Raw genomic sequence first — 26,846 nt, forward strand, 5'->3', positions numbered from 1 at the left:
TGTAAATGTTAATCAGTGAACTCTTAAAGCTGGGTAGATGATATGTCTTTGTGCCTTTTTAGAAGGCTCACTAGTTTTTACATTGCTGTTAGAAAGAGCCTTGTGGAGTATCCCACCACTGATATGATGTCTACTCAACAGCACTGAGTAAGGTATAAACAATTGATCCTTTTTTTCAGGACCTGTGTTCTGCTCCCTCTGCTCATTGCCTTCAGCATCTTAGCCGAGCATTGAAATTGTAGTAGGGCTCTGTAGCAATTCCTCCAAGGAACTGAAGGCGAAAGAATCATCTGTTCAGAGACATGAATAGTTTCATAAATTGAACTATGCATAAACTGCAATTTTTTTTACAGTAAAACTGCTGCACAAGACTAAAAAACACATTTACTTATTTCAAGCATTAGAATAAATAGTGACATCCAATATTCTACTTGAGGATTTTCAAGTCTTCACTGAATATTACCGATACTTTATGAACATTGAAGAAAGAAAACATTAGTTGCTTAGCAAATCAAAGTGCCTGAGGACATGCTGGCTTTTCCTTTCTCAAAAGATTGAACAATTTATGAGTTAATATTTTTCTGGACAGATAAAAATCTCTCTGGATCTTAACAGCTGTCTTTCTTCACAGAGAGCACATTTTATTGTGTGCTATCTTGCACCAGCTTGCTTATATTAAATCAATCAATAAATTTCAGCCGTGGCTCAGAGGAAACACTCTGGGCTCTGGGTCAGAGGTTCATGGGTTCAAGCCCCATTTGAGAGACTCGAGCACAAAATCCAGGTTGCACTGTCAGTTGAATGTGAAAGATCGCATGGTATTATTCGGAGTAGAGTTGGGAAGGTTTCTTGGTGTTCTGTCCAACCAACCAACACAATTTAAAAAAAAACAGCTTTTACTGGTCGTTGACCTCATTACTGTTTGCAGACTTTGCTGTATGCAAATTGGCTGCTATACTTTATAACACTGATTTCACTTCAAAATTACTTTATTGTCTATGAAGTGCCTTGGAATATCCTAAGGATGTGAAAGATGCTGTATAAATGAAGTTCTTTCTTTACTCTTTAATACACTTCTGGCATTTGTTCACAGTGATACACTTCCTGCACTCTTTTGCAGTTCCACCCTTACATTTGTTTGCAGCTCCACCCTTGCTGCACCCGTTTGCAGCTCCACCCTTGCTGCACCCGTTTGCAGCTCCACCCTTGCTGCACCCGTTTGCAGCTCCACCCTTGCTGCACCCGTTTGCAGCTCCACCCTTGCTGCACCCGTTTGCAGCTGCACCCTTGCTGCACCCGTTTGCAGCTGCACCCGTTTGCAGCTCCACCCTTGCTGCACCCGTTTGCAGCTCCACCCTTGCTGCACCCGTTTGCAGTTCAAAGAACTTTAGAAACAATTTTTTTAAAATGGCCTGGCTTTTTGAAAGCTATCTTTGGCGGGCAATACTATTTTGCTATAAAAAATGTATTTTTAAATTTGAAGTACTTCTTCATTAAAACCAAAGTTTCACTTGAATGAAGTTGACTTTGTGTCTTTCTTTAGCTGCCATTTTGTGTCCATTACATTTGTTTCATTAAGGTCAGCTAGTTCATTTGCCACAGCTGGAAAAGTAAGTTCAACTAATGTCCTATTGAATGGCTTAACTTACCACTAACAGTGAGTTAAGGAGCAAAGAATTGGAATATCTAACATTAATGAATTGGTGCTGAGTGTATACTATTCATGCTGTGCTACTGCCCAAAGTGAATTTTATGCTTGAAGATCTGACTATCTGTCAAAAAGGAAACGCTACAACTTTGGAGATGAAAAGAAACATTGTGAATGATGAAAATCTAAAATAAAAGTGCTAGAACTGCTCTAACCTCCTAATCCCTTCCTTCCTATCTCTTCCATAGACTCTTTTCCTCCTCACCCCCAACCTTTCTAGTGAATCATCAACCTTTGCCATGCTCTCCACTACTTTTATTGTTTTCTTTTGTAAAGAACCTTAGGACAGTGCTCTGTGTTAAAGACCTTATCTAAATGCAAGTTGTTGGTGAAATAACAGCAGGTCTGACACTGCTTGAAAATATGGAACTTTCACTTATTCTGTTCACTTCTCAAAGAATGTAGTGTATTTTGTTCGGCAATGCTGTGCCTTTCACCAAATCTATATCGGCTTCGATTATTGACCTTGCTCGTCATTTGTACACTTGACTGGCTTAATTTATAATTCATTCCAATGCTTTTCCCACTACAGTTGCCAAGCTATCAGGCCTCCATTTCTTGAGATTGTTGTAAAATATAGGAATTTTCTGCAAAGAATTTCAGTCTCTCTTGCTCTTATTCCTGCACACATTTCCTTAACTATTCCTGGTAGAATCTCTGATTCTGTTGCTCTATGAATATTCATAGCAACATAAGAATAGGAGTATGCCATTCTGCCCCTCAAGCTTGTTCCACCATTCAGTTAGATCATAGATGACCAACTCCATTTTCCTGCCATATCCCTGATATCCTCACCTAACAAAAGTCTATTGATCTTAGTCTTAAATTTCAAATGAACCAGCATCCAGTCTTTTAGAGGAGAGAGTTCCAGATTTCCACCACCCTTTGTGCTTCCTGATTTCACTTCTAACTGGCCTAGCTGTAATTTTAAGATTATACCCCCTTGTTCCGGAATCCCCCATCAGAGGAAATACTTTCTCCATAGCTACCCTATTGAATCAGTTTATCATTTTAAACACCTCAATTAGATCATCCCCTCAAACATCTAAACTCAAGGGAATACAAGCCAAGTTTAGGCAACCTGTCCTCATAATTTAGCTCTTTAAACCCTGGTGTCTTTCTGGTGAATCTGTGCTGAACCTCCCAGATTCCTGGCGTTAATGTTCTATGTACTCCAATAATGCCCCGCCTCAACAGTCTTCTTTCTAGACTGTAAAGCATAATCTTCTCTATTCATTCCCTATACACTTGGGATTAGACTCGTTGCTCTTTTCTGTATCCTTGTCAATGCAAATGACCAAACTTAACACAGTAATATGGTCTGTGCATTATGAAACTATATACTAATTTCTGGAGATACACGTTACAGCTTTAGCTGTGGCTCAGTACCTCAGCATTCCATTGGTCCATTTTTACTGCTTTGCCGCATTGTTCTAAACATTGAAAATGATGTCAGCTGTTACTTCTAGATGTCTTTCTGTGTTGACTTAATTCCTTTATTTCCATCAGGGGTATGGTCACCTTGTGTTTATGGTACTGGACTAACAACCCAGAGGTAGTGAGTTCAAGTCCCACCCTGGCAATTTGTGAAATTGAATGTAATTAATCTGATAATTTATGGGCTGGTGCCAGACTATGAAAGCTGCTGGATTGTTGCAAAAACCCAGCTGGTTCACTAATTTCCTTCAGGGAAGGAAACCTGCCATCCTGACCAGGTTTGGCTTATATGTGACTCCACCCCATACTGTGTGGTTGACTCTTCATGCCTTCAAGGCAGCTAGGGATGGCCATTAGGTGCTGCCTTGCCAATACCACTCATGTCCCAAGAATATTTTTTTTTTAAAATCCATTCATTGTACATTTATATTTAACACTTTACATTAATAGCAGTGTTAAATTTCATCTGCCATGTGTCTGCTGAACTGCATACCTGAACTAAATATATGCAAATCTTTTTTGCTGCATCCTCTGTTTCTACTGCCCTCCCTATATTTGTGTCATCCGCAGATTTGGCCAGCTTGAAGCTAGTTTTGTTTCCAGGTCAGTTATGTTGATTAGAAACTATATGGTCTAAGCATTAACTCTGTGGGAATGCACTTACCACTCTTTCTCCCCCCGCCCCCCATTACACCTCTCACCTCTGGTACCTATTTTTTAGCCACTTTCTTATCCAGTCACATGTTCTATTCTGGATTTCTTGAGGTTTAGTTTAAGTAGAAGGCTTTCATACAGAAGTTTTCTGAAACCTATCAGTGAATGTCACTATTTACATATGCTGTAATATCCTCAAGAACAGTCAAGGGGGTTGATCAGGAGGTATCTTCCTTCTAAATCCATACTGGCTGTTTCTGATTAAGATTGACAATGAATAATTCCATTATTTTATCTGTTATTGAGGTTGGGGTCTGGAGTTGCCTTGGTCACTTTTGGTATTTTTTTAAAACAGAGGACAAAATTGGTAAAATCTTTTGAAATTAGCCTAGAATAGAATCCCAGTTTAAAGTCCTTTCTTACTGAAGCGTCCCAATAGCCCTATATTTGAAAGCTATATGAATACCAAGTTATAATGACATGTAAGAGTACTCTTTATGGATTCTGTGCTGGCATGGGAGCCATGAGCAGTACAAGTTATCAGAGAATATTGTAACAAAAGGCTGTAAAAAAAGCTTTTTCTATGACCTATCTTGTTTTGCATGATTTAAATGTAACAAGTATTTAAAATTGCACTCAAATCAGAAGCTATCTCATGAAATTGCTTGTCGAGTGATATTTTATTGCAAGCGCGGGTGTCTTGGATGCTGCAGAGATGTTAATAAATGCAACTGGTTTTGCAGTCACATGCCGTGATACAGCAGTTTTCGCACAGCTTCTCTCTCTGATTTTTGCTATTCTACACAGAAATGAAAGCAGGATGTGCAAAGCAATTAATTGGTAGAGGAGCAAAGAATGACGATATTGGTTCTTTTACCTGCAGTGTTATTGATCTTCCTGCTGTTTATAACTTGAAACAGCATATACTATCACACTCCTCTGATCAACCTTTCTGGTTGCAAGGTTTTGTTTGGATTGTAAATCACTGTTGAAAAGGTAAGTTTAATTCAGTAAGAGTTAATTTGTGGTTGCCTAACTTTCCAATCCAAATTTTTATGGTTGATAGTATGGTAGTTGCTATTTGGAGTGTACTTTGTATGCTTAAAATTATATGGTAGCAGCAGTGCTTTTTATTTTAAAGAGGTGTTTGTTAGCTTTAAATAATTATTAAAAACAAATTCATTAAAACATAAGGGTAGGATCAACTTATTTGTATTAGATTTACGGTTTGTGTTTAATTCTGCTGCAACCTCCAACAACCAGTAAACCATTTAAAAGAAAATCTCGTTTATGTAAGTTTAAAGAGCCACAAGCCAGAATATTATAGAAGTTCATATTGCTTATTTTAGGTGCTGTAATTACACATTTAAAGTAACAGCACTAAACCCTTTTTCTGGTGAAATAATCTCTCTGCCAGTCAATGCAAGAAGAGATAACAGCTTGATGTTCTGTAATTATCAGGAAAAAATGAGAGCTCAGCAATGTATTACCTTAAATTGCATTAGGTGATAGGCAATTAAATACTGGATTTCAGCACTTGCCACATATTTTATCTTCAAGGTTTCCATTCTCCCATCCCCTCTCCTCAGTCTTTTCCCGTCTGTTCCAGGAAGTGACTTGTACCGGGTTCCACATGTGTTGGCAGCCCTCCAATAACTTTTTCAAATGGCCATTCTTAATTGTGAGTCCATGGGCTCGATTTTAGCACCCGCCATCAGGGGCTCGATTTTAGGGTCGGGTTACCTGCGGGTTTCCAGCGGGGGGGCCCCGAAAATCCCGATCTCCGATCACGTGACCGGATTCGGACGAAATCCCGGCCACTTCCGGGTACCGCGCTGACGTGCGGGGCTGCGCGCGAAAGCCCCGCTGGTGGGAATCCCGCAGGCAATTAAAGCCAGCGGGGTTCCACTTGAGAGCACTTAACTTGCTCGTTGTGGTCAGTTAATGAGCTGAAGCAGCTGTCAAAAGAGGAAGTGTGGGATTTTAGGTTCAAGGCAGTCAGTTTCCCACACTGGGGGAAACAGGACCCTTCAAACCAGGCGTGTTGCAGCCAGCAGCCTGTGGCAGGTGCCAAGGTGCGCTCCACGGGGGAGAGCCCTCACCCAAGCAGGAGGCCACCGCGTCACATAGGGCAACCCCTGCCCCCCACCACCCCCCGGCCAAGCCAGAGGACAGACCGACACGAAACCGCAGCCCCAGTCCGAGGACCCACACACCTACCCTGCACAACCCCTCAGACCAACACCTGCCAGTTGGGTGGTGTGTGGACACCCTCGGAGGACGAAGAGCATGACCAGCACCAGCAGCCTCGCAGTCCACGCCGTCCGCCGCAGAGACGTGGATCCTCCCAACACGGTGTGGTTGCACGCCCACCTGCACAGCAGGAGGGAGGGCTACCGCAGAGAGAGACGCGTCGCAGAGGGCACTACCCTCGCCACAGGGTCCACAGACCGAGGCGCAGCTCCCCGGACCTCTCCGAGCAGCAGTGCACAGGGAGGCGCAGATTCGCTCGACATGTAGTCGTGGAGATCTGCAGCCTCTTTCATGCCGAGCTGCTCCTGGCTGGCCCCAGCACCAACTGCTTACCTGTCGCTGGCAAAGTCACCACTGTCCTCCACACCTTCTCCTCCGCATCCTTCCAGGGTGCAGCCGGCTACACCGCCGATGTCTCTCAGTCGTCTGCGCGGACGAGCCCTGCAAATACACCTGCACCTACTCTGCAGTAACACGATGGGTGGCATCAGTGGTGGGTCCTCATAGTGATACCCAGGAGCGGGCATTATTGGACACAATGGACAGGATTCGCGGAGACATGGCAGTGGTGGTGTCAATATAATGTGTGCTGTTTGTGGCTCTGAAATTCAATATGGGTAACACCCATGACAAACCCTCAGACACCCTTGTGCACCCCCTTCATGCTGACGAGACGTTTGCCTTACCCTGCCTACTGCACATATGTGATGCATGCCCTGTGGCTGCAGCACAGGTGGTGGCAGGTTGAGTGAGGCTGGCCGTGAGGGAGATGCACGAGAGGGTGAGTATGGGATGGAGCCATGAGATTGTATGAGGATTGGGTCGCGTGTTAGTGGCAGGATGAGTACTGGCGAGGTGAGTAGGTGGAGGTAAGATGAGGATGGGGTGTGAGTGGGCATGAAGGGTGATGTGACAGAATAGTGTTGGCGGTGCCGAAGGAGATTTGGGGTGGGGGCAGTGTTGTGGCAGACGGAGTGTAGGGGAAAGACTTTGTGTTCTCACTGTGGCTGACCTACTGCGGTCATTGCAGCGCCTCCTGCACTGTATGCAGGTGGGCCATATGTTGGTGGCGCAGGTGACCCCCTCTGCCACCTCGAGCCAGGCCTTCTTGGTGGCAGAGGCAGGCCGCTTCCTCCCGCCCGCCGGGGGGAAGATCTGTGTCCTCCCCCCTCCTCCTCACCCCATCTGATGATACCTGGGGTGAGGCATCATTAAACTGGGAGCAGCCTTCCCCCTGGGCTGCTCCATGCTGCAATTTGTCCCATTGGTTGCAGCATCTGTCAGTGGAGGACTGCCCCTTTAACTAGAGAGCCTCCAGCTGACAGATCGTACTGCGCATGCGCAGCCCGCCCGACGCGCAGGCCAGCGCCGTGGACCCCGGAGGAGCAGGTAATTGGATCCTATTAGTGGATTGCCTGCTACGATCGCGTGGGCAACCCACTAATTTCGCCGTTCGAGTTTTCGACGCTCCCGGAGGACCACCCACTGGGAACACGCAGGCCTGCTAAATTCGAGCCCCAGGTGCGTTCGTGGCAGGGGGGCTGCGAAAATCGGGGATTCCCGGGGCGGGTCTGGAGCCCGGCTCCAACCCGCCCACTTCCGGGTTCCCCAGCGATGCGCTGACATGCGCGCGCAGCCCCCACATGTGGGACTCCCACCGGCAATTAAAGCCGGCGGGGTGCCACTTAAAGTACTTAAACAGGTACTTCAGGTTGTTTACAGACCTGATTGACCTGATATTTTAGGAGGGGTGGGATTTTGCAATGAACTGAGACTGTTTCCCGTACTGGGGGAAACACTCCCAGTTGAAATGGACGTGTTGCAACCACCAGCCTGTAGCAGCTGCAAAGGTCCATTTGACAGGAGTGGGGAGACCCTCACTCATTGCAGGAGGCCACTCTGGCCCTTTGGACAAAGTTTGGCTTCCACCACCCTCCTCCTAACAATAAAATTCACCAACTTGCACACTTACCCCGGTGTCCAGACACATGTACCTACCTTGCGGACCCCCTCAGATGTACATCTTCCGGATGGGGGCCGCCATAGCTGCAGTCATGACCTCCTCGGACGGCGAACAGCCTCGCCGGCCACGCCGTCCACCTCTGACACGTGGGGCTCCACAACACAGTGCTGTGACACATCCACCTGCACAGCAGGAGGGAGGCAACCGCAGAGGGAGATGTGTCGCAGAGGGCACTACCCTCGCCACAGGGTCCACAGACCGAGGCTCAGCTTCCTGGAACTCTCTGAGCAGCGGTGCACGTGGAGGCTCAGAGTCACTCGACATGTAGTCGTGGACATCTGCAGCCTCCTTCATGCCGAGTTGCTCCCGGCTGGCCCGAGCACCATCTTCTTACCTGTCGCTGTCAAAGTCACTACTGCCCTCAACAACTCTCCTCTGCATCCTTCCAGGGTGCCACCGGGGACATCGCTGACGTCTCAGTCATCTGCACAAAAGAGCCCTGCAAATACACCTACACCCACTCTGCAGTGACACAATGGGTGACATCAGTTGTGGGTCTTCATAGTGATCCTCAGGAAAGGGCATTATTGCACAAACCAGACAAGATTCGCAAAGACGTGGCAGTAGTGGTGACAATATAATATGTGATGTGAGTTGATCAGAAATTAAATATAGGTAAAAACCATGACAAACCCACAAACACCCTTGTGCATCCTCTTCATGCTCACGACATGTTTGCCTTACGCTTCCTACTGCACATATGTGATGCATGCCCTGTGGCTGCAGCAGGTAGTGGCAGGTTGAGTGAGGCTGACCGTGAAAGAGATGCATGAGAGGGTGAGTGTGGGATCGAGCCATGAGATTGTATGAGGATTGGGTTGAGTGGTAGTGGTGGGATGAGTACTGGCGAGGTGAGTAAGTGCAGGTAAGATGAGGATGAGCTTTGAGTGGGTGTGAGGGGTGATGTGACAGAGTAGTGTTGGCAGTGCAGAAGGAGATGTGGGGTGGGGGCGGTGATGTGGCAGACGGAGTGTAGGGGAATGAGTAAGTGTACTCACTTCGGCTGACCTACTTAGATCATTGCAGCGCCTCCTGCACTGTATGCAGGTGCGCGATATGTTGATGGTGCAGGTGACCTCCTCTGCCACCTCAAGCCAGGCCTTATTGGTGGCAGAGACAGACTGCTGGGGGGAAGATCTCTGTCCTCCCCCTCCTCTTCACCCCATCCAATGATACCTGGAGTGAGGGATCATTAAACCTGGGAGCAGCCTTCCCCTTGGGCTGTTCCATGCTGTAATTTTTCCTATTTTCTGCAGCATCAGTCAGTGGAGGACTACCCCTTTAAATAGGGCTCCTCCAGCTGACAGACCTTGCTGCGCATGCGCAGTCCGCCCGCTGCGCAGCTTAGCAGTGGGAAACCCGGAAGCACAGGTAAGTGGCGCCGATTAGCCTGCGATTGCGTCCGGAGCACACTGATTTCACCAGGCGCGTTACCCACGCGCCCAGTCGACCCCCCTGCTGGGTACCCGCCGCCCTGCTAATATCGAGCCCTATGAGTGAGTCTCGTAGGCTATTCAAACACAAAGGCATCACAGATGAGCCTAATTCTGCCCATTTACACTTTGCTAACCCTTTTTCTTCCTTCAAACCTCTCTGGCCCCTGGCACTTGCCCAGGAATGTTAAGGTCAGCTGTTGTGCCCCACTACTAATGCAGTTGAGAACAACTAACTTGGTTGATTTTGGGACCTTACTGATCTGAACACACTGTCCCACACTACACCATTTACTCACTGAGCCATTAGGGTATTGGAGTGAAATGTGATTTGGATTTTCTTTTATATAGATTAGATATATTTTTACATAATCCAATATTCTTACTGAAAGTACAATCTATTAAGTAACATAATGTCGCAATGAAATGTTGGATCTGAGTAACTCAGATTGTATTCTAGTTATCTAAGTAAGCCAGTGTACTAGTATTTTATATTTTGCAAATTTAAAATTTGGGGTTTATACATTTGGATTACTAATTGAATCAATAGAAAATGCATGGTGATATGCTGTGGGATACAGTGTTATATCCCATTAACAGGTTGATTTGGTAACTAACATGTTATAAGTAATGAATAGCGCTAGAGTGGGACATAATTAAATTTGCTTAACATTGTACCCAATATTGTGTTGGGCAAATAGCTAAATGGAAATATAAATATATTCTAAATTCAAGCTGTATTGAATTATGCATTGCATGCTGCTAAACCTTGAAACTGTTTTTCATAGTACTGTCTGTTCTCAGTTGTTATCTCCATGAAATATGAAACATATTCAATGGTGGTGAAGTCATCTCGTGGCCTGGGAACTGTTCATGTTCAGAAATAAAAGCAACATTGTTTTACAAGTTGGTGTCATTATGAGGGCAGTTCACTGCATCAATTTATAAGGCAGAGTTCATGAAACTTTAAAAAAAAACATGTTTGTTTCTCTCTATTCAGTTTTCTCTCTATTCTCCACCTGTTGTCCATAATCTCAGTGTAATTTCCACCTGTTGTCTGAACAGTTATTTTTTACTTAACTTGATGTCACGTTTTGGGTTTTTTAAATAATTTTTTCTTCATGGAAAGGATTAGGAATGAGCTATATTTAAGCGTTATGTGTTGAAACAAACCGAATTCACAGAGGTTTTAAAAATGTCACAGGATAGAGCAGTGAAGTTGTGCGTTAAAGCAAGATGAGCCAGTTTGTGGAATGTTGCAGCTCAGAGTCTATTTCAAGCTAATGCAATGAGGGGCAATTGTCATCCCAGGCCCACTAGGCCAAAATGTCCCCCCTTCATTTCAAGAATAGTATGGTACATTTCCTTTAAACCCACACCACAAGGATGAAGGATGAGACCTGGCAGTTTCATAGACACGCCTACTGGCGAATCACTGATCAGGAAGAAGTCAGAGGTACTGCCCTTCCACTTCCTGTGAATACACAGCAAGAAAAGGACAAAAAGACATGTGTAGTCATCCAGCTAGGTCTATCCTGCCTAGTGAGAAGATACTTCTTCTCAAGCCCAAAGCCAGTCAGGATCAGAAGGCTGACCAAGTACACAAATTGGTATAGTGTGGTGTATTTTTATTATTATTCTTGGTCCTGAGGGTTCTGTAGTTGGTTGAATTAAGGTGAATTTTATTACATCCATTACTCTGTTTGCTTTCTATCTGTAAAACAAAGCAGCTTAAAGATTCATATTTGGCCTTGTCTTACTCTGTATTTCATTCTACCTTTGAAAAGATTGGAGAGGGCATGTGAAGAGGGTGGCATTTGAGGGGGGGCGGGGAGGGTCGAAGAACAATATCCAGTTCAGATTACAAGTAGGTCCTTTTGTTAAACCACTGAGTTACACTATTTTATTAGATATAGGCCAGAATGGCACATTGTTAAAATGTAAGATTCTCAGATCACTTATGGGACTAGGACTGCTGTACCCAAGGCAGTATCTAAGGCGGACCTGAAACTTGTAACATCTGAGTAGTATTTTAGTGGCCTTGCAGCAAACTGGATTTTATTGTTTTTGTTTGTCACTGAAAGCAGTTCAGTTGCAAAATGTGATCCCTGCAATGAAACTCAAACATTCCCACTGTTTTGGTTTTCATTCAGTTTGGGAACTTCAGCTCTCTAACACCATCAGATGGACTACTCTCATAACAAAACAGTCCGGTTTTGATGCAATTCAAGATGTTTTTGTTCTGACTTGTTTTTAGTAGTCTGAGTAACGCATCATAGATTTTTGCCAAATTCAGTGTCTTGGCATATAGACTTGTTGCATAAATTAATTTGTGAACTGCTTCGTTCTCAAAAATCAACATTTCAGTGTATTTCATTGTATTTACCATCCTTAAGTGGATGATTCCAATATAAATTAAGGCGGCTACCTCTGTCATCCTTGTGTTTAGTGCCCCTTGTAAAATCAGTGAAGTATTTCCACTAAATTTATCCAAATATTATATTACCAAGGGTTGATAACTGGAAGGGAATAACATTGTCCGTTCTATCCCACAGCTGCCACTATTTTAATAGATGTCACTTTTTTCATCCAATGTGAGTCATTTAATTATACAATATTTTAGGCTGGATAAAAATACTGTGTGATGCAGAAATACAAAGCAAACAGGATAGGCTGGTTGCAAACTAATTGAAGTAATATGCAAGGTTTTGTATTGTCGTTAAATATCATATGTGGGTGTGAATGAGAATAGAGATGATTCATTACTATGGCACGGTGTTCTGCTGTATGGCTACAGAAGTTTGGCGCTAAGTCTCGAGAGGGTAAGGTAGGAGTGTTTTAAATAAAATTTAAATTGGGTATGACAAAGTGAGAGGAAAAACACTCTGTTCAGCTTGGCTCAATGATAGCACTCTTGCCTCTGAGTCGGAAGGTCATGGGCTTAAGCCCCATTCCAGGCTTAAGCACACAATTTAGGCTGACACCAGTGCAGTACAGAGGGAGTCGTGCTTTGTCAAAGGTGCTGTCTTTTTGATGAAATGTTAAACTGAGGCCAGGTAGATGTAAAAGATCTATGGACTATTTGGAGCAGGGAATTCTCCCAGTGTCCTAGATGGCATTTTCCTCACCCAGCACCGCCAAAACAGATTAACTGACCATTCACTTGATTTGATTTTTTTTGTGGGATCTTGTTGTGCACAGATTGGCTGCAACGTACACGTACATAACTGAATACACTTCAAAAGCAATTCATTGATGTGAAACACTTCGGGATATTCTGAGGATGTGATAAGGCACTCGAAATTTGGCCTTGCAGCATTCTACTAAGGCTCCAATATGGCAGGTAGGAAGTGCATGCACACTTCTGGCTAGAAGTGCGCTCCCTGCCATATTGGTACAGGAGGTTGCACTGATGGCAGAAGTGCATGCCAGTAACATTCTGAGGAAGGAATAATGCATGTAAATTAGTGTCCTGCCCTTCTGACAGGACCCGTTTGCCATTTTCGGTTTCCGCAGCGCTTCACTTGCCACGTGCTGACTTCGCTCAGCACAACATGACGTTAACAGGCATGAAGGCCCCCCTCACTGGTGCAATTTAAAGGGATCGAGCAGTACTTACGGGTTAGTTGCTGGTTTGTTATTTCTGGCTGCAGCTTGACTTATTGGTGTGTTGTATCACTCCGGAAAGTTCGCTTTGTCTGCACAGAGAGGTTTTGCTGCTCTTGCTCTGTTGTTGCTCTTTATCTCACAAATAGTCTGGCTGCAGTCATGGGTGGTCTGGTAGGGCTGCCTTTGGGGCTGAAGGACAAGGGGGAGCAGCTGCCAGAAGAGGGAGGAGGAGGGCACTGAACAGGACGTCATATCCACAGAGTTGTCTTCAGGGAGCGCTTCTCCGACATCAACTTTACTGACGAGCAATGTATGAGATGCCTTCGCTTCACCAAGGAGGTTGTCACCAAGCTATGTCGCCTGCTGGAGCCACAACTTCAGCCTTAAACCAGGGTATGGTCTGCACTCCCTGTGGCTGCCCAGGTCACCATCGCCCTTAACCTTTATGCCATGGGCTCCTTTCAGCCTGTAAAAATGACATCAGCAACATCTCACAGTTTGCAGTAGACTGATGTATCAGGGAGGTCTCCAAGGCTCTCCACACCAGGAGAAACACCTGCATCTCCTTCCCTATTGACAGAGTGAAGCAGGACGAGAGAGCACTAGGTTTCGCACAGATGGCAGGCTTCCCCGTGGTGCAGGGTGCCATAGACTGCGCACATGTTGCCTTGCGTGCTCCCCATCACCAGCCCGGCATCTTTATCAATTGAAAGTGATTGCACTCCGTCAAAGTACTGCTTGTCTTCAACTACAGGCAGCATATCATGCAGGTCTGTGCCCACTATCTCGGCAGCAGTCATGACTCTTTCATCCTGCGCCAGTCCTCTGTGCCGCCTTTATTCCAACCAGGCCGCCAAGTTACAGGTTGGCTTTTGGGCGACAAAGGTTATCCCCTCCGGACATGGCTCATGACTCCAGTCAGGAACCCAGGCACATCTGCAGAGCACAACTACGATGAGAGCCATGCTGCCACATCATTGAGCAAACAATCGGCGTGCTCCAGCAATGCTTCTGCTGTCTGGACCGTTCCGGAGAAGTTTTACAATACACCCCTGAGAGGATATCCAGATTTGTCATTGTCTGCTGCATACTGCACAACTTCACCATCATGAGCGACCAGCCCTTACCACCAAGCAACAAGTACAGAAGTAGGAGAGGCAGCAACCACCAGAGCCGCTATATGCCCAAGCTCTTTTGAGACAAGCTTATCGAGGAGCGCTTCAACTAAGTCAACTCTCCCTTCCCCATTCACTAACAATCCCACAATCTCTACCAATCTTCTTATAACCATCCGATTGCCTTCCTTCACTCCAAACTTATTGGTCTTGCCATCACTTCACTACAAAGACAAATACCAACACCAAATCCAGAACAAAAAACAAATTTATCAAGACAAATTATGTCAGCATTGACACAAAAAATGACTAATTACCTTGTGCAAGCCGTTAGTCTTGTGTACTCGTTTACCTATCCCGGTGCTCCTACGAGGTGCTTCCCCAGTGGCCACTGCTTTGGAGGTGGCAGACTGCTGAGCTTCCATTGAGGATACTTCCGATGGTCATGGTGGGTGACCTCAAGCAGCTCTACCTAGAGGGCCCAGCCACAGACTTTAGTATCTTGGCTTGTGCCTGGGCAGTCTGGGCCGACTGGCTGTGTGGCACCAGCACGGGCCCTGGCGGAGTGTCTGGCAGGGGAGTAGGCATGCTACCATCCTGAGAGAGGGCAGCGGGTACTTCTCTCATGGAGCCAAGACCACTCTCCTGGGGTGGCACCTCAGCACGCCTGGGGTTCTGCTGGAGAACAGAGTGCATGAATGATGTGACACTCTGCAAGCCCCTTTCAACAAAGCCAAGATTGCAGCCATCTGAGCTTCCATGGCAGCAGTGTGAGCTGCCATAGAAGCCCTATGAGCTTCACCAATGAGCATGAAGGCTGCCATGGAAGCTGTCAGAGTTGTTATAAGATGCTCTATCGTGGTGGGTTCCACGGTGTGTTGATGGAGCTGACCACTCGGTGCATGTCGGACAGATTGTTCTCCATGCTCTGTGCAAAGCCTTGAGACAAGTTAGAGCTGGACTCTGCCATGCTCCACGACATGCTGTCTGGCAGGTTGCCCTGTGTACCAAGCATTTCCCGATGTATGTCCACGATCCTCCTTAGATAGCCTGAGTCCTCTGCTGTAGAACTAGTATGTGACCTTGCCCTCCGGCGAGCTGGCACCGGTGGCGTCCTATCCCCCTGCCCTAGTTCCTGCACACTTTTGCCCGGTGTGTCACTGTGCGGATCCCTCCTCTAACCTCGCCTCTAATGTCCCCATGGTGTCAGTATCTGAGCTGATGCTTGCAAGAGTCAGATCAAGTGATGGTACATCTTCAGAACACTGCGCTCCTCTTCCTCCACTGGCTGAGGGGCGTCGACATTCTCAGCAGCTGAAATGAAAGAAATGGACAAGGGTTAGCTTGTGGTGTGAGGGAGAGCAGAGAGAAAGAAGTGGGTGTTGAAAGCATCTGCAACTTGTCACGCAGAATATGTGGGGTGGGGGAGAAGTCAGAGAAGAGACAATGAGGAATAGGTACAAAGAAACCCAGTGCGGCGTCGCCTCCAGCGTTGCCAGTGGCCACGGCCTCCACTCTGCCCCATCCCATGATATCCAGCACGCTCTCCAAGGTGAGAGAGGATGTGCAGACGGGCCCTTCCTCCTCCAGTGGAACCTGTTGCTTTGAATGGTGTGCAACCTCCTCCTGCAAGAAAGAGTGAAGTGTTTTAGTGAGCGTCTTGTGAGGTGTTTGGATAATGTGGCTAAATATGGAGAATAAGATTTCTTCCCGCTGTCTGTGAAAAAGATGCCTGGACTGCTTCCTGCCCCCTTTTGGGGGGGGGGGGGGAAGAGGATGCCCTTCCTCCTCTACGCTGCCTGCACCAAGGCCTCCAGTGCAGTATCGGAGAACCTTGGTGCCTGCTCGCTCCCTCTTTCAGCCACTTGTTCACCAACAACTTCCTTTGTCTGTACAGCCAGAATGGGCCTCCCCTTTAAAAGGAGCTAGCTGCCATTAAGTGGCATCATGACTATGGATATCCACCCCCACTGCCCACCCCCCCCCCCCCACCCCCCCCGGCCATAGGCATGGAGTCAAAGAGTAGTGCGGTTAGCGCTGGCTGCACCTCATAATCATTAAAATCAACAGGTAGCACGAGTATTGCATCTACACTTAAAAAATTCATCCAAGGAGACCCTCCCACTTAAAGAAACTTTATTTAGCTAGAAAATCCAAAATTCCATGAGATATTCAGTAGAATATGACCAAATTGAGGAAAAATCCAACAAAAATATTTTTACATTAAAGCTGTTAAATTTTAAAGATATGTTTTAATTTTCTCAAATCAATTTCACATGGAGAACTCGTGAACATTACTAATAGCTACAAGTGTTAGAAGCATCAAGAACCCGACTACAGTTAGAAAGCAGTTGAGATTAAAGTGTGTATGTGGGGGCAGAAGGAGGAGGAGGAGCAGAAGGGAACCAAGAGGAGACCCGGAATTTAACCGTAGGCATTTCCAACTTATAACCATCAGTCAGCATACAAAGCCATCCAGAAAATTTTTTAAAACAAGTACGCAGCATCAATACACAACATCTGCTCACTCAAACTAAGAAAAAAAAAAGTTGCATTTATAAAGCTTCATTAAAATATTCCTTTCAACTCAGCAACCACTTGCAATAATATAGCCCCTTTAGAAAAATGACACAAGGTATTTCACAGTGGCATCATTGGACATAAATGGAGACCGAACCAAAGTAGGAGATATTAGGAGGGATAACCAGAAGCTTGGTCAAAGAGATGAGTTTTAAGGAGGATCCCTACAGGAGGAGAAGAGGTGGCAGGGCTTAGGGAGGGAATTCCAAAACGTGGGCCAAGGAGGTTGAAGGCACGGCTGCTTGAAGTGGGGAGATGGGAGGGAGGAATGTGCAAGAGGCCTGAGTTAGAGGAAGGGTGAGTTCTGCGAGAGGTTACAGAGATCGAGAGGGGTGACGTTTACAGTGTCAGCTAGCATAAGAGCCAGCAAGGGAAGTTTGGTGGTCAGCGGTTTAGTGAGAATGGGTTCAAGGGAACAAGAGGTGTGTCTCCTACACTTTGTAAGAGGTACACAAAATCAGCAAACTCCAAGATGAAACACCTTCAGTTCTCCATGCTTTTTTTTTGCAATTTGAAGCTGGTGCAGAATCCTTGCTCGCATTAGGTGCCTTCCTAATTTTCTTGCCCTTAGCCTTAGTTTCACCTCAGTTTTATTGACTGCTGACTTCTTGATTAGAGCTGGTGTTTGAGTTGAAGTTCTCTCTTGCTTTAATATTCTTGGTTCTTGAGCGTTTGTAGCAGATTCATATGCTTTGGGCAAGATCGCTGGCAGCTTGAATTTAGCAGAAAAACCCCAAAACTTGTTAACTGTGGGCTGCAGGTTTGCTCCTCACCATAAAGATTTTGTCGCCACTGAGAAGTTGGCCAATAAGTAAATTTCAAACTTACCTCTGAGGTGAGTTACATAGAGTCTGCAGCACAGAAACAGGCCATTCGGCCCAACTGGGTCTATACCGGCATTTATGCTCCACACGCGCCTCCTCCCACCCCTCTTCATCTAACCCTATCAGCATATCCTTCGATTTCTTGCTCCCTCATGCACTTATCTAGCTTCCCCTTAAATCTATCTATGCTATTTGCCTCAATTAGTTGGAGGAGAAACAAGGTCTATAAAAATATTTTAAAAATCTTGTCCCCAAAATCCATTGGCTAAGAAGCAGGGCTGATGATCAATCTTTATTGATCTTTTCTCCCAAGGCCTGTCGACTGAGAAGCGGGGCTGATGAATAATTTTTAACGTCAGCATTAAGAAACGGGCTGATCTTTCGGGGTGGGGGGGGGGGGGAATAGCATTTGGTGAGGTGGGGCTGGAGCATCAGGATGGTTTTTGACTGAGTAGGAGAAAGGGCAGCAGAAATGATGCCTCCAGGAGAGCTGAGGAATCAGCAGCTAGAACGAAGACGGGTACTGCAGTGCCATCACTGTTGTGAATGCTGGATGATGGCAGATGGAGGCACTACACTGCCATCAATGCTGGGAGGTGAGATTGCAGTGCAGCAAGATTACATAGTGAAATCCCATTCTAAATGCGGACATAAACGGGAAGTAAATTGGTGCAGAATGAAAGTGTGTGCATAGAATGATATCGCACAGAAGGAGGCCATTGGGCCTATCGTGCCTGTGCTGGCTCTTTTGAAAGAGCTTTCCAATTAGTCCCACTCCCTTGCTCTTTCCCCATAGCCCTGTACATTTTTCTTCTTCATGTATTTATCCAATTTCCTTTGGAAAGTTACTATTGAATCTGCTTCCACCACCTTTTCAGGCAGTGCATTTCAGATCAACTCACTGCATAAAAAAATATTTTCCTCATGTCCCCCTGGCTTTTTTTGCCACCTACCTTAAATCTGTGTCCTCTGATTACCCTTCTGCCACTGGAAACAGTTACTCCTTATTTACCCCATCAAAACCCTTCATAATTTTGAACACCTCTATCAAATCTCCCCCTAACCTTCTCTGCTTTAAGGAGAACAATCCCAACTTCTCTCGTCTGTCCATGTAACTGAAGTCCCTCACCCCTGGTAACATTCTAGTAAATGTCCTCTGCACCCTCTCTAAGGCCTTGACATCCTTCCTAAGGTGTGGACACAATACTCCAGCTGAGGCCTAACCAGTGTTTTATAAAGGTTTAGCATAACTTACTTGCTTTTGTACTCTATGCCTCTATTTATAAAGCCAAGGATCCCGTGTGCCTTTTGAACAGCCTTCTCAACTTGTCTTGCCACCTTCAAAGTCTTGTGTACATACACCCCCAAATCCCTCTGTTCCTACGCCCCCTTTAAAATTGTACCATTTAGTTTATATTGACAGTGTGTGCATATACAAGATTTTTTCATTAAATTTTACTGTGACATAAGAAACTTTTTATAAAAGTTTTTTCCTTAAGTTTTTGCTTTGGGGCACAGATCATTTTTGGGAACTAAATCATCATGTAGACTGATTGGAAAGAGCCATGTATAATCTCTCTGTTTTCATGTCTATCCTGATCTGGACATTTCGGGACAGTTTATCTCACAGCACAAGTATGTAAAAGTTTTGCAAGGTCCCACAGTGACCTGCTGATGAGGCAGGACTATGTTCATGTACAGTATATTTTGCGCCACCTCCCTAATTGTCGTTTTGAAATCTATTGACTGCATTCAACATTAGCTTTGCTGAGAATAACATGTTAATTATGCTCATTTTATTAAACATCAAAGGCAGTAAGTACCCTCTTCAGCTCTTGGATTTAGATAATGAAAGACTATGATCATTAAATATGAAAACATTTCTGAATTGGTACTCATGTAGTGGAATGAATACAAAATATTGAACTGTCTTTTTATATTTAGAATTGAAATTCTCTTTAAAAATACATTGTGCAAATGAAAGCATCTTGCATTTTGGAAAAAGCAATCCTTTTATGTACTGTCATCTTTCAGGAGATAATGTTTTGGTTGATGGTGACCTGTAGTTCAGACTTCATTTATGATGAAACATAGAGAGCTGGATCTGTTTCATGTGCGGATGTACTTTACATATATAGAATGCCCAGATCGACCAAGCGTTATTAAGACTGACAATCAATCTTTTTGATTTAAAAAATATTTTTACGTACATTGCCCTTAAATATAAAATGTTTAAATAGTTTGCAATCTGAGTCACTGTTGGTGATCATTGCTGCCATCTCCCCGATGTTGACGGCTCTAAATGACGTGTAAATGTGGTAAAATTGATCTGAAATCAACGCTTTTTTTATTAAGTCACTTGGCGGCAGTTTTCCATTGGGCTTTGCGTGCAGTGGAATGGGACTGAAACTGCATGAATTACTGGCCATCAGAGAGAGAGAGAGACATATTCTTGTCACTGAAATCCATTTAAATCTGCATCTCACAGGTGGCAGGACTGCAATGGATCACAAGGATAAGCAGTAATGGTTTTTGCTGTTTAAAAGACTTTTTTAAAAAAAATGTTGGGGAGGGTTGCACTGTTTATAAGAAAAGGTCTGATGGTAATCCAAGATTATTTTAACCGCCAATTAGGGAAACAGTCTCTTAGGGTTGAACGCTAGTGTTTAAGAAGTTGATAATTGGGAATTGTAACAGACCACCAGGAAAAAACAATTCTTTGATCAAATAAGGAGCCCCTCACAGTACAGAGTGGGTATATGTGTGTAATTTTGTATTGCACAAGTATTAAATGGGAACCTTTTAAAAGTGGGAGATGAATTCATTGAGCTTTTTGACACGAGGCTGGCTTTTTCAGCATGATCACGCCCAAAATCGGGCAAGATAGCAATGCAAAACTGGGTACAATTAGGCATCGAAGCCTACTCCCACCTCCCTTCCTTGACCTTAATTTTACCCAACCACCACCCCTACCAGGACTGCTACTGGCCATCCTTTCCCTTCCCAACCCATGCAAATGCTGCTGGGGCCTGGATACCTGTTCCCTCTGCTCCCTGGGACTGCCAGGAGAAGCCTAGCAGTAGTCACTGGAGTAGTGTCAGGAAGGCTCAAAGTGTCAAAATAAAGAGCGAGGGCCTAGTACTGGCCTCCTTTCCATCCAATTCTATCCAAAAACAACCTTTTATAGGCCTCAGTCTTGGCCAAGTCTTACAAAGATTCTTCTTTGGGACTTTTCGATTCCTCTATGTGCCTTCCCAGGCTCTTTGCATTTTCCTGCTGTTGCAGCAGTGGTCTCCCTTTTGATGGCAGTAATCTCACTGGGAGCGTCCCTGCATTGGAAATGACCCCCAACTCAAGAAAATAATTTGGGGTTACAGCAGGGCCAGGGGGTGAGCGAACGTCACACAATGCCACTGTCCCACCGAGAAGAGGGAAATCCAACTCAACATGTTCAATGGGACACTACAAAAGAAAGCTCACTTTATTTTTCAATTAGTGTGTATCTGAATTTTGTATATTAAGTAGCATAATAGCCGAGTGCTGCTGTTACAAGGAAAGATGTTTCACATTTGACCCTGGTAGTTTCTGCTGTGAGTACAGAGAAACTTGGAGAAACTGTACTGGAATATCAACTGGCAAGTAGATTTCCTGTTACCTGGTGTATATATTCCTTAAAGTTTATACTTCCATTGGTGTGTGTGTGTGTGTGTGGATTGTTAACAAAGCATGTAAGCCAACCTAGAAAACGAGCAAAAACTGCTTTAATAAAACTGACAGCTCAAAAATAGTCCTGAACATAGACCTTATGGTGAGCAAAGTCAAGGGCCAGGATTTTGACTCAGAGCCGGGAAGGGGATTGCGGGGGTTCGAAATGCAAACAGGAAACCCGGAAGTACGGGTTTCCTGGACGTCCTTACGATTTTGAGGTGAGGATGTCTTTTTTTTTTGTTGGTTTCCTGTCCGACAGGCCGGCCTTATGGGCAGGCTGGTCTCGGACGGACGGGAACAGAGCAAGGAAGAGGACGTGAAAAGGTAAGTCTTAGATTGTAAGGGTGGGTGGTCATGGGGGCACTGGGGTCATGGGGCATCGATGGGCATGGACACCGGAAGTGGGGGGGGGTGGAAATCGGGGGTCACGGGGGGCGATCCGATGTCAGTCACTGAGAGGGAAGAGGGGTCATTGTGGTGGTCCATGATTGTTGGGGGGTCTGTAATCAATGGAGGGGTCGCTGCAGGTAGGCTTGTTGGGCCTGGTTGAAGCAGCCCTGCTCCTCCGGGCCCACAAGCAGTGCTTATAAAGGCACTTACCTGCAGTTTCGAGCCTTTTCGTCTCCTATCACGCAGCGTGAAGGAGAATAATTGTAATGTTACAGCACGGAAGGAGGCCATTCAGCCCATCGAGTCCGTGCTGGCTCTATGCAAGAGCAATCCAGCTAGTCCCACTCCCCCGCCCTATCCCCGTAGCCCTGCAAATGTTTTCCTTTCAAGTACTTATCCGGTTCCCTTTTGAAAGCCATGATTGAATCTGCCTCCACCACCCCCTCGAGCAGTGCATTCCAGATCCTAACCACTTGTTGCGTAAAAAAGTTTTTCCTCGTGTTACCTTTGTTTCTTTTGCCAATCACCTTAAATCTGTGCCCTCTGGTTCTTGACCCTTCCGCCAATGGGAATAGTTTCTCTCCATCAATTCTGTCTAGACCCTTCATGATTTTAAATACCTCTATATAAAATCTTCTCTCAATGTTCTCTGTTCCAAGGAACAACCCCAACTTCTCGAGTCTATCCATGTAACTAAAGTCCCTCATTCCTGGAATCGTTCTAGTAAATCTTTTCTGCACCCCCTCTTTAAGGCCTTCACATCTTGCCTAAAGTGCGGTGCCCAGAACTGGACACAATACTCCAGTTGTGGCCGAAGGCCCAGGAATCCCGGCCCTCAGAGGTTGGATTGCAAAACCTTTCAAAATGGAGGCCCGGAGCCTCCTTGAAGTGTTTTAGCGACCAACCCGTCTCCTGGGAGTGGGTTGGTTGCCTGCTTCTCGTCCCGCCCTGGTGAAAACTGGAAATAGGTGGGTTGGGGGCAGGTCTGAAATTGTTGCAATTTTCAATTCCCGCCCTACCCCACCCGTTTTTCACAGTTAAAATCCTGTCCAAGGAGTTAGATAATGTGCACTGGGACATAACTTTAAGTTGCAGGTATAACCAACATTAGGGATGTAGAAAAGTACAGGACCAGATAAGACACTTCAATCCATCCAACTGATCCTGAAAATTGGTATCTCTCAGCCCACTACCTCAAATATATTTTCCAATTCTCCCTCAAATTTTCCACATGATCTACTCCACTTCCTTCCTGGGCAATTGATTCCACACTTGTAAAGCCTACAAAGACGTCTAAAATGTCTTTATTTTTGATTTTGCTTTCCTGCCACTTGCAGGTCACTGTTGTTTGTAAATATTCTATTAAGTTTAGGTCTGGTATTGTAGTTCCAAACAAGCAGAGGAAAAATGCAATTCCTAAACTAAATATAAATTATAATTATATAATTATAAACTAAATGGTACAATTTTAAAGGGGATGCAAGAACAGAGAGATCTGGGGGTTCACATACGCAAATCTTTGAAGGTGGCAAGACAAAGCTGTTAAAAAGGCATACAAATTCTTGGCTTTATAAATAGAGGCATAGAATACAAAAGCAAGGAAGTTAAGCTAAACCTTTATAAATCACTGGTTAGATTTCAGCTGGAATATTGAGTACAATTCTGGGCATCATACTTTTTGGAAAGGAAATCAAGATCTTAGAGAGGGTGCAGATGAGATTTACTAGAATGGTACCGGGGATGAGGGACTTTAGTTATGTGGAGAGACTGGAGAAGCTGGGATTGTTTTCCTTAGAGCAAAGAAGGTTAAGGGGAGATTTAACAGAGGTGTTCAAAATGATGAGGGGTTTTGAGAGTAGATATGGAGAAACTGTTTCCACTGGCAGGAGGACCCGTAACCAGAAGACACAAATTTGAGATAATTGGCAAAAAAGTGGGGGGAGATGAGGAGAAATTGTTTTACTCAGCGAATTGTTATGATCTGAAATGCATTGCCTGAAGGGGTGGTGGAAACGGATTCAATAATAACTTTCGAAAGGGAATTGAATATGTACTTGAAAAGGAAAAACTTGCAGGACTATGGGGAAAGAGCAGGGGAGTGGGACTCGTGACATTTCCAACTCAGTCCCAGGCCCTTGAACTTGCAGGCATTTCTAACAATAAATGACACATTTTATGTGCAAGTTTAATGATTTTTGTTTAGTAAAAGGGCTGAGATAATGGGAGAGCTTTGTAAATTGTCTTTTAAAGTACAGAAGAAGCCTGCAGTAAAGACGTAACCAAATGAAGGTTGATGCAGTTGAGTTCATGGAAAAAAAACTGGTCAGCAATGAATTCATCAGAAGCTGTTGTGCATGAAAGTTCATGAGGTGCCAGGACCAGTTGGAATGTAAGTGAGACTATTGAAAAGTAGGGGTGGTAGAAATTTTGCAAACATTATTGGGCACAGAGGTATGATCAGAGGACTGGAACATAATTCAATTGTTAGTCTTGTGAACTTGACACATATTGTGGAGAAAATGTTGGCGTCGATTATAAAGGAAGAGGTTGAAGAATGTCTAATGAGAAGAAAAACACTAAATCCAAACCAACACAAGCTTCTAAAAGACAAAAAGGGAAAAAAATTATAGCAGAAATCAGTGTAGTGGATTTTTTAAAAATTAATTCTCGGGATGTGGGCATCACTGGCAAAGCTGGTTGCCCTGAGGACTAAATGGCTCGCTAGGCCACTCAGAGCAATTAAGAGTCAACCACATTATTGTGAGATTGGAGTCACGTATAAGTCAGGACATTAATGAACCAGTTGAATTTTTACAACAATCCAACTGCTTCGTGGTCACTTTTACTGACACCAGCTTTGTTTTCTGGATTTTTCAAACTGAATTCAAATTCTCAAACTGCCATGGTGAGATTTGAACTCCCGTTCTGCTGGATTATTAGTCCAGGCCTCTGGATTACTAGTCAAGTAACAAAACCACTACACTACTGTGTCCACCTTAAATGAGGATGTGGAGAAGTTCTTTGTGTTGCATTGGGAGAAGAGATTTAGAGGACAAGATTGTAACCTGACAAAACTTCAAGCTGGTGCAACTGAGCTAAACATCTCCATGTCTGTCCATATGATTTTACGATCAGGTTACTGGAGGCATACTGGCTGTGGACATGGTTGTAACCTTTACAATCCTGGATGACAATTCATGCATTTGGATATATAAGATGGTAGCAGCACTACAAAAATCATACCCATAATTAGTTTTATGAAGTTAGGTTTGAAATTGCAGCTTTTTTCTAACTAAATTGTTACCCAAAAGCCATTAGCTGCTCCCTGTACAATAGAGTGTAGCCACCTTAGCTGCTATTTGATGTTACTAGAAATTGAAGAAGAATTTCCTTCTCTGGTCTAGTTGGTGTTCTCTAGTATAGGAAATATTTGCATCTGGAATATTGAGTCTGCAGTCCTGTGTGAGGAGGCGTCCATTATGACAGCATATCATCTAGAACAGGTTACAAGGTGCAATTTCTGGCATTAGTTTTACAGTTAGATTGAAATGAAAACTGGTTAGTGGTTAAACTGACTCAACAGTTTGAGTGTGCTGTTTAGATTGCTACTCTAATTGAAGCTCAATGCACCTGGATTACCATAATCAATTTGTTTCCTCTTCAGGCTGTTTGTGGAATGAGTTTGTAGTTGCATGTTATTTTTCACTAGTCGTACACTCTTGTTTTGAAGCTGTGTTTGAGTTAGTCCGTCAGTCTAGGGAAAAATGACAAACTACTGCCATTGTGGAACCTTCTGTTTTTAAAGCTGTTCTGTTCAAACACAGTGGGGTCGATATTAACCCCCCAACGACGGGCGGGAGAGGGTTGTGGGGTGGGGGGGTTAAATCGTCAAATTCACATCACCTGACGCTAACCTGCCGCGCATACACCCGTTTCCGTTTTTACCGTGGCAAATATCACATCCGAGTAACCCGCTCCAGAGGGGCGGGTCCCTCACAATATGCTAATGAGGCTTTGTTCATGAGATTTTGCCAGTAATTTGAAATTAACACCTCCTGCACGGGTTTTCCAGGAAACTCGCCAGTGAAATGGAGGCGAGACTGAGCAGCACTTCACGGAGATCGTTAAAGGTCAGGAGTCCCGATCTGAATAAAGGTTCAGTGCTCACTGCTGCTTTCTCAGTTTCCTCTGGGAAACAGTTTGATGAGAGTACTCGTTGAGAGACTTATTTGTACAGTTTGGAGGTGTTCACACAGAGAACATCAGGATGGGTGGCGCCATAGCTGCATTTCAGATGAAGAAGACAATCAGCATCATCAACACCAAGGGCGTGTTGTGGAGGGAGCTGCAGGTGGACAACAAAAAGGTGAACAACAGAGGGGGTGAGTTCGCAGGAGGCACTACCGACCTAACAGGGTCTACAGACAGAGGCTCATCTTCCTTGACCTGTCGGAAGAGCAGTGCTTCCAAAGGCTGGGATTGTAACGTCAGGTGGTTGCAGACATCTGCAGCCTCCGAGAAGAAGTCCTGCTCCCTGCTGGGCCTGGTGACCATGTATTGCCAGTGACTGTGAAAGTCACCACCGCCCTCAACTTTTTTACCTCTGGTTCCTTCCAGGGCGCCAGTGGAGACATATCGAGGGTCTCTCATTCGGCTACACATAAATGCATAAGGCAGGTAACAGATGGATTGTTTGCCAAGGCTGGGAAGTATATAAACTTCCCCTGTGATGAGAATAGCCAGAATGAGCGGGCACTCGGATTCGCGTCTCTGGCTGGCTTCCCACAGGTACAGGGAGCCATCGATTGCACACGTGGTAATCCGAACACCCCCTGATCAACCAGGAGCAATCGTCACCCATAAGGGATTTCATTCCATCAATGTTCAGCTGGCATGCGACCACAAGAAAAGGGTGATACAGGTCTGTGCCAGATTCCCTGGGAGCTGCCATGATGTTTGCAGACGACACAAAGCTGGGGTGGAATGTGAGCTGTGAGGAGGATGCAAAGAGGCTCCAATGTGATTTAGACAAGTTGGGTGAGTGGGCAAGAACATGGCAGATGCAGTATAACGAGGATAAATGTGAGGTTATCCACTTTGGTTGTAAAAACA

The 26,846-nt window shown here is 44.9% G+C and overlaps 1 protein-coding gene across 2 annotated transcripts in view; it reads left to right on the forward strand.

The window, feature by feature from the left end:
- Nucleotides 1–11,033: 11,033 nt before the first annotated feature.
- Nucleotides 11,034–26,846, forward strand: part of LOC137337421 (phosphatase and actin regulator 1-like) — a 413,191-nt gene continuing 397,378 nt past the window's right edge. For both annotated transcript variants that reach the window (XM_068001737.1, XM_068001738.1), the window contains exon 1: nt 11,034–11,118. The gene's annotated coding sequence lies outside the window, so the exon portion shown is untranslated. The remainder of the gene's footprint in view (nt 11,119–26,846) is intronic.

This window comes from Heptranchias perlo, chromosome 2 (genome assembly GCF_035084215.1).
Source record: "Heptranchias perlo isolate sHepPer1 chromosome 2, sHepPer1.hap1, whole genome shotgun sequence".
Classification (NCBI taxonomy): Eukaryota; Metazoa; Chordata; class Chondrichthyes; order Hexanchiformes; family Hexanchidae; genus Heptranchias; species Heptranchias perlo.